The sequence below is a fragment of the Gossypium hirsutum genome, chromosome D13 (assembly GCF_007990345.1).
Source record: "Gossypium hirsutum isolate 1008001.06 chromosome D13, Gossypium_hirsutum_v2.1, whole genome shotgun sequence".
NCBI classification, from domain to species: domain Eukaryota; kingdom Viridiplantae; phylum Streptophyta; class Magnoliopsida; order Malvales; family Malvaceae; genus Gossypium; species Gossypium hirsutum.
The window spans coordinates 14796403-14805353 of NC_053449.1; the positions used below are offsets into that span (position 1 = coordinate 14796403).

Below are 8951 nucleotides of genomic sequence, written 5' to 3' on the forward strand. Positions count from 1 at the left end.
TAAAACCTATATATTTTAAACATATAACACCCCCAATCTTTATCGGTTGCTCGTCCCAAGTAATGTTTCATGCAAAGTAAAAATTGAAGGCAATCTTGCACAATATTTACAGAGAATTAACTTTTCACATAATTATACAGCAACAAATTTATGCTCACAATCTCTTTTTGCTAATAAATCGCTTACATGCTGATATTTTTTCAAAATCTTATATTAAGTAAAAGAGAATGCTATCATTAGTCAAAATTTGCATGCATTCCAAAGTCATATATAAAATTCACCATTCAACAAATTTTCCTTATCTAGTTAGACAAACAATCAATAGGTTTAATTATTGGACTTCATATGTTGTACTTAGTAATTTCTCTCTACTAATGTAGTCGGCATAATTATCAAAATCAGGTCTTTTATAAGGTTGTAATGTGGCTAGTCTCAAGGTGGAGATAAAAAGAAGTGATTTTTAGGCTAAATTATCTTAATCAGAACTTTTTCTTGGAATTTTTTTTGGGTACAATCTTTCTAATAATGGGTTTTAAAACCCCCAAACTTAATTTGAAACTTATGCTCAATAATACATCTTAATACTTGAGTAGATTTTTCTTTTTCTTTTTTAGAATATGTACATCTTTCTAAATTTTCCCTCGAATTTTACTCACCAAGACAAGTATAATTAAGAGTGGTGCAAGATAGGGTAAAAATTTAAAAGATGATAATATGGTAGCTTATTATGTAGGTAAAGAACAATAAATTGGCTATATGGCTCAAACTGAGGTTTCAAAGGTTAAATTCATATGGTAGACTTGAAAGGCTCAAATGATCCAAAGAAAATGTGCCTAAATCATATTTAGATTCTTATGCTTCCTAAGACTTTGCCTCAAGAAAGCTACTAAGACAATTCTAAAGACTTAAACCTTCATGCATGTTTATTTCTAAGCAAAGTAAATTTTCATGGCAAATACTATATAAAACTATTGAAAAATACAAACATACCATAACTAAGATAACATATAACAAGATCTTAAATAAAATCAGAAATCATACTTGCATATGGGCTAACTTATTAACAAAAATTGTTTTTGAGCATCACTTTATTTTAGCATACTTATGTGTGAAAATTGAAAAAATATAAAATCATACAAGATTGGCCCTTACCCCCCATTTAAAAAGAAGCAATGTCCTTATTAAAAAATAACAAAGTAGTGAATGAAAATTGTACATTAGGTAGGACTTAAAAAAGAAATGTGAGTCATGAAGACTGCTTAAGTACCAAGTCTTTCTTGAAAAATCTAATCCTTAGAACATTCACATTGCCACACTACTATGTTCTTTACTAGAGAACAAAATTAATGGAAGAGCATTAGCTTAATTTATTCATGAATTGTAATTTATTTAACTTTATTATGCATAAAACAAAATATTCCTAAAATAAAATAAATAAAAGTCTTAAAAGTAATACTAAAGAAAAATAAATGCCCCCTTTCTTAATCTGAATCATCCCCTTTGTCTTGCTCCTTTGCCTCTCGTTCTCATTTGAATTCACGTTCTCTTGTTTCCATGACTCAAAGATATGATCTGGGAACTCAGGAATAAAATTGTCAGAGATTTTTTTTAAAGTATTCCTTATGGAATCATCTTTAATTTTTTCATATTTCCAATAAGCCTATTGTTGGTTATGCATAAAATCTCGCATATCCATCATAGTTGAAAATTTCGATTTCTTCACAGTGTTTGAAGAAATGGGCATTGGAAAGGTTAACTCAGGATAAACTCTTGGCTTAAATAGTTCAGCAATATTTGGTTCCACCCTCAGTTCAGGGTTGTTTGGTTCGCCTTCAGATTCTGCTTCTTCTATTTTATTTACTGAGTCAGCTTCCAGTTCAGATTTGGCTGACGACTCATCGAATTTTGGATCGTTCAGTTCATTCGGCTCAATCTGGTTCAACCTTTCAACATTCTCCACTGACCTTTCAAAATCATGTCTTGTTATGCAACCTTGAACGTAACGACTTTTCAGGTTTGTCTTTGATTTAACTTGAGCTCGCAAGTAAAGTGAAGTAATCAATAATTGAAAATAAGCACTTCCTGCCTTTTTCCTCACACAATCTTGAATTTCTTTGAGAATAATTTTCCCACCATTGATAGACCTCTCTATCATAATTGCATAGAACAAAAGCATTCGTTCCATCAAGATGGTGGAACTATATAAGATAGGCATGATGCCATATCGAACAAAGTAGAACCATACCTTAGCCACTGGTCTTAGGTATTTCCCTCAGCAAGAATGACTATCGTATTCTCTTATAATCCATTGGGATCCCAAATTTGTAACGACATTAAGTACTTGTTGAAGAAAATCTCAATTGATATTTTTAATCATGGAAGAGTATTCATCTTCTTCAACATCAGGCAGATTAAACAAATCATTAATGGACTTAGAAGTAAAGGGTACCTTCGTTGTACAAGCATGAACCTCAGTAGCATTAGGCGTGGTCAAATTGGTGTAGAACTCTCGAACTAATTCCTCTTCAAGGAGTGATCGTGCATCATAAAATTGATTCTAATTTAAAACATTAATTTTTTTCGAATTGACAAAGGCATAATCATCTTGTCATTTATCTCCAAATTGAAACCTTTTTCTAGCATCATAGGCTAATTTTTGAAGATGGAATTAAATCTTTTCCTTGTTTTTCTCATCGTAAATTACAATTAGACTTTCAACCGAAGTCTTTGAAGATCTCGTTCTCTTTTGAGACATGATAATTTTTCCCAAAAAAAAAGAAAAATTTTGGCTTTTTGAGGTGAAGGTTGAGGTGGCGATGAAGTTGTGGCGGCAACAGGATTGTGGTGGCAAACAGGGTAGGTAGCAATGGTAGCTGTAGCAAAAAGGTTTGCTACAACGAAGCATTCGCGACAATGATAGTAGGGTTATGTGACAGAGAAGAAAAATTAGGGAGAAGCTTTTGGGATGTTGAGGCTGGCGATAAAGAGAAATAAAAAAATGTAGGTTTAAGGTGAAGGTTAATTGTTTAGGTGTTGTGGAAAATATGATGGTGGTAAGGGGTTGATATAATAGTAGATTAGGGAAAACTTTTAGCTAAATTTTAGCTACAGTAATGATTTGGGAGGCAAGGCATGGAGGGAAATAAAAGTGGCGGCAAATTTAGGGTTTCGAGGGGAACTATGAACGACAATAAGTGGGTAATTTCCTCCTCTTCACTGTTTTGGGCCTCAAGCCCAAACTGCAATTATTTTCTTGTACTTGAAAAATTGAACTAAACAAAAAAATAAACAGATTAGTACATGAGCCAACTTGATCCTCTTATTGAACACAAAATAATAAAATTAAAATTAAAAATTCCTTTTAGGTTACTTAGAAAATTTATTCTAAAAAAATTACATCAAATTAAATTTCCAAGAAAGGTTGGAAGGGTCACAAATGGTCCCGCTTAAGTTCCAGTCTCCTTAGACAGAATTAATTTAATGTACTAATCCAAGAAAAAGAATTTCTAGTCATGCCATTTATTCAAATGAGAGAAAAAAATGAAAATAAAATAATGGCAGAGAAAGTGAAGAGAACTCCCTCAATGTCATTGGTGATCGTCACTAACCGAGGCGATGTCAAACGACCATTTATCATGTAACACTCATAACCCGTCTCCATTATCGAATTAGAGTTATGGAGTGTTACCGATAAAAATAGAACATTTCACTTTATTTCAAATCAATTATACAAATAATTTAGAACATATAACAATTAGATCAATTCATGGTATAAATACACCTATGGGCCTTAAAATGGGCTTATGGGGCCCTAAAAACATTTTGAGAATAATTCGGGATCAAATCGAAACAAATTAGAAAATTTCAGAAAAACTTCAAATTTTCAAAACAATAGGGATGTGACTAAGCCCAGATTGTGTGGCAATTCGAAGTCTAGACACACGACCATGCCCCAATCCGTGTGAATATTCAAAATAGGGCTACACGACCGTGTCACAGGCCATGTTTGTATTCAACTTTGGGTCACACGGCTGTGTCGCAGGCCGTATGCTAGACTATGTAGCAATCTGTTTTGGCTCTCACAGTCGTGTCGTGGGCTGTGTGGATACTGTACCTAAAATGAATAACTACACATGATCGTGTTTGGAGACCGTATGTGGCACACAGGCGTATGACAGACCGTTTCCCAGGCCATGTGCACCATTTTGACCCATAAATCAAGAAATTTCATACACTATTCCTTGCACAACAAGACATACCATATCTATATCAATTCCTAGGTTCAAAAACACTTTCAAATAATGAATTACATGCTAAAATTCCATCCATACTATGCCTAACCAATCTGCCATTTAAGGGCACCACAATCGAAGATTATTAATTCAAATAAACAAGCTAAAAAGAACACATGACATTACCCACCTATTCATAATCAAACTTTAACAAAAAATGACATAAACATGAACACTTTCATCATGTTATCACTATAGGCATCATGACCTAAAACATGGTCTTAAGGCTTACAACCCAAGCAAAGCAAATACATACATTCAAAATAACCATTTCACTAGCATAACATTTATAGAATAAAAATTGCATATTCACAACAAAACACCAATATATACATGCCACATCCCAAAATGAAATATAAAAGCTACCAAATAGTTGGATAGTGTGAGCTTTCTTCCGATCTGTCCGGTTAGTCTGTAACTTTGACAACTACAAAAGAACATAAATGAAACAAGTAATCTTAAAAAGCTTAGTAAGTTCATAGTTTAAAACATCAAACTAAACTTACCATCACTAACATCAAAATATAAAGAGATAACATACAATTTCTAATAGCCAAATACACATTCACAATTCACATTAGTTCATGATCTTATATCAACATATAACATGATAAAACTTATCACATATAACTTATCAATTCCATAATCCACATATCATCGATACAGATGTGCTCATATCTAAACAAGTATTTCATAGATCAACTATACATTCCATTAACATTTACGTCGATGAACTAAGTAACTTGACTCAAATACTCGGGTAACTACACAACACCAAAGGCATCATAATGCATAACAGAGGCGCCAATGTGCAGACAGGAGCACATATGTGCAATCAGAGGCACCAAAGTGCAAATAGAGGCATCAAAGTGAAAATCTCATACAAGCGCGCATACTAACCATATTAGCATGCCAATCATATCCTACACAATTACTAAGTTCGACCGAGCAGTAACCAAAATTCCATTTCTTTTATACCAATTCAAAGGCACTTCGTCATCTTTTATACACATATGGTATTTTTATTATAAACACATTCATAATATGAAATCATCAAAATACCACCATCAATCGTATATTTCCATACATATATAGTTGTATATTATAATCATATATCCCTATCTATTGAATTTTTAAAAGATTACCTACTAATAACTAGAAAATGATAAATAATCACAAGAAAAATACATTTTTATATTGAACTACTCCACAAGTTTTCCTTTTCCACGATTATTGTCTTTTTTATCCAAGTCCTGATCTAAATTAATAATTAAATATCCTCTATTAATTTCATAAACAATTCATATTTATTTTAATGCATATGACCTTTAAATTTTCATTAATTACACATTTTTCTAAACTTTTACATCCTTCATAAATTAGTCCATGCCTTCAAAATACCAAAATTAACAAAAATTTATAACATAACTGGCTAGCCAAATTTTTACCCTACAATATTTAGCCCACATTTATTCTAAATTCACAAAAATTCCCTATCAATTCTAACATTTAATCAATTTAATTCTTTACTCAAAAACTAACAAAAACCACTTTATAAAATACTCATAACCAACAACTAATAAGTCAAATCTATTATTTAACATCATGAACATCAAGAACTCATCAATGGGGAAATCCAAAATTATTAAAAAAATTCAAAAAGTAAGGCTCAGGTTAGTTGGACTTAGTTACAGTGATATCAAAAACATAAAAATTATTAAAAACAGTTTGGAAAATACTTACATGCAATGGCTATGGTGACCAAACCTTCAAACACCAAGAAATATGGTGTTCTTCCTTTTCAATTTTTGGCTAAAACATTGTGGAAGATGATGATACCAATTTGTCTATTATTTTACTTTAGATGTAATTTATTAAATTACCAATTTTCCCTTAATTCAAAAACTTACAATTTCATTTTATAAGGCCACTAACCATCCAAATACATATCTATTGGACTAATTACCTCATAAGTCCTATTTATTTTAATAACTAAGCTATCAAATTCATATAATTCAATTATGGCCAGTTTTACATCTCTTACAATTTGATCATTTTTCTTAAATTAACCAAGTAAACATTAAAATTTCTTCACCAAAACTTAATACTACCCTAATGTAACTCCATAAACATTAACTAAACCGTAAAAAATGACTTCACATATCAGATTTGTGGTCCCAAAACCACCATTTTTGACACTACTAAAAATAATATATTACATATCATATTAATCGTATCCATCTAGAAAGAAAAAATAATTTTGCTCAGCAATTATGTTCAACATTTGGTCAAGGAATAGTAGCAGAAAATGGTCTTTTTGCATTTCTTTTCTCAACTTTCTACCATTCATATAATTTTGTTTGCCCGTTATTGTCATTAATGGAATCAACTCGTTATATGTGATACCTTCTTTCTTTGGTACAAATCCCACCCACAAAATATCATAGATAGGATAAATGATCCTTGCTTTTACCCATTGAGATTCGAGTTTCCTAGGATCAAATAGTCAAGATTGGATCAAACTCTTCTGTCCCTTAATAGATCTCTTTTCAGTATCTAATAACTTCTGAGTACAAAAAGAAGGATTATTACCTCGAATATTTGTAATAGTCTACTCGATACCCTTCTCGTGCCTCTTCAAAACCGTTAAGTCTAACTCGAGTGGCTCTTCTTTTGATGGGTTGGGTTGCTAATGCTCATATGATGATAGCTCTAATGATTCAAACTAGACTTTTGAACTGAATTCTTTCGAGTTAGCTTCCAATAAGGACAAACATGTATTATCCTCATCTTGATGTAGAGAGTCATATGAAATACCTTCCAACGAATCATTGACTTCTAATTTTGTAAGAACCAGCGGATCTACCTTGAAGACAGCAGAACAATTTTTAACCTCATCAGGAGATCTTATGGCCTTGAGTACATTAAAGGTCACCTGTTCATCTTGAACTCGTATAGTGTGTTTACCTTTCTGCATATCGATTATCGTCCTATCAATTTCCAAGAAAGCCTTCCTAAGATGATTGATACTTCTTTATCTGCTTCAAAATCTAAGATAATAAAGTAATAAGGAAATATGAATTTATTAACACGTACCAATACATCCTAGATTTTTCTTTCTGGATACACTAAAGATCTGTCTGCTAATTAAAGTGTAACAGTAGTTAGTCTATCCTTACCAACACCTAATCGTTTGAACACGGACATTGGCATCAAGTTGATACTCGATCCTAAATCGCATAAAGACTTACCAGAATAGGATTATCTAATATTACAAGGTATGGTGAAACTTCCTAGATCCTTCAGTTTAGGAGGCAACCTGTTCTAAAAAGATAAGCTACATTCCATAGTCAGGGCTACAATTTCAAATTCCCTAAACCTTCTCTTCTTAGACAGAAATTCCTTCATAGCTTTTGCATAGTTCGACATTTGCTCCAAAGCATCCACTAACGAAATGTTATACGTAGTTGTTTCAATACATCCAAAATTCTCCAAAATTGAGTATCATGTTGTTGCTTATGTTGCTGGAGTCTTTGAGGATATAGAGGTTGTGGAACTTTGGCTTGGACTGAACAAATTTTTTGAGGTAATGTCTCTGCATCTAATATAGATGTTAGATTATCAGAGTTTACAAGTTTAGATTTTACCTCTTCAGAAACTATAGCATCTGGTTTTTCTAGTGTAGGAATTTCAACTGTTGGTTGATTTTCCTTTTCCTCGGTAGTTTCATCTTCAATTTCAACTTCCTTAGGTTCCAAAGTCCTTCCGCTTCGTAAAGAAACTGCTTTGTAATGTTCCTTACCCACTCTCTTCAGATTTTTCGTGTCACTTGGTAAGGCTTATTGTGGTCTATTACGAAGCTCCGTAGCTAACGACCCATTTGGTTCTCCAAATTTTTTAGTGTTGTTGCTTGGTTTTGGATTAAACTGTCATTCTTTGCCCTATACACCTTCAAAAAATTCTCCAAATTGTTGAACGATTCAGCTTGTGGTGGTTTCTGAACTTGTTGATGAAACTCTTGAGGTTAATTTGATCTATGTTGTACGTAATTGTTATTCGGTCCAACTCCTTGGTTATTCTAAGAAAAGTTTGGATGGTTACTCCATGAAGGATTATAGAAGTTGGATTGTGCTCCTTGTCCACTTCTATTTTGGTGTTAATTCCCTACATAACAAACCGACTTGGATAGACAATTCCCAAAAGAATGTCTGTCTCAACAATATACACATGAATTAACATCAAAGTGGCTTAGTGGCTGAGCTACAACATGATTTAAATCATTAGTAGTAAACTATTTCAACATTGAAGAGATAGAAGATACCTAAGCTGAGAGTGAAGTGAGGGCATCTACTTTATGCACTCCGGCTACTCGTCTTCCTGAAGCTACTCGATTTTTTAGCCACTGGTAATTGTTACTGGCTATTCTCTCGATGATCTCATAAGCCTTATTATAAGACTTTGATAAAAGAGCATCATTCGTAGAAGTATCTACCACCAACCTTGTGTGTACATTGAGACCGTTATAAAACATCTCTAGCTAGATGCAATGTGGAGTCCCGTGGTGAGGGCATTTATGTAGTAACTCTTTGAATCTTTCTCATGCCTCGTATAGGGGCTCATCATCCATTTTTTGAAAAGCAATGATCTCATTCCGCAACT

At 32.8% G+C, this 8951-nt stretch overlaps 1 non-coding gene across 1 annotated transcript; it reads left to right on the forward strand.

Annotated features, from left to right (window-relative positions):
* Positions 1 to 8844: 8844 nt before the first annotated feature.
* On the forward strand, positions 8845 to 8951 carry LOC121225905 (small nucleolar RNA R71). The gene has a single exon (XR_005923807.1). It is a non-coding gene; the product is annotated as a small nucleolar RNA R71 (small nucleolar RNA).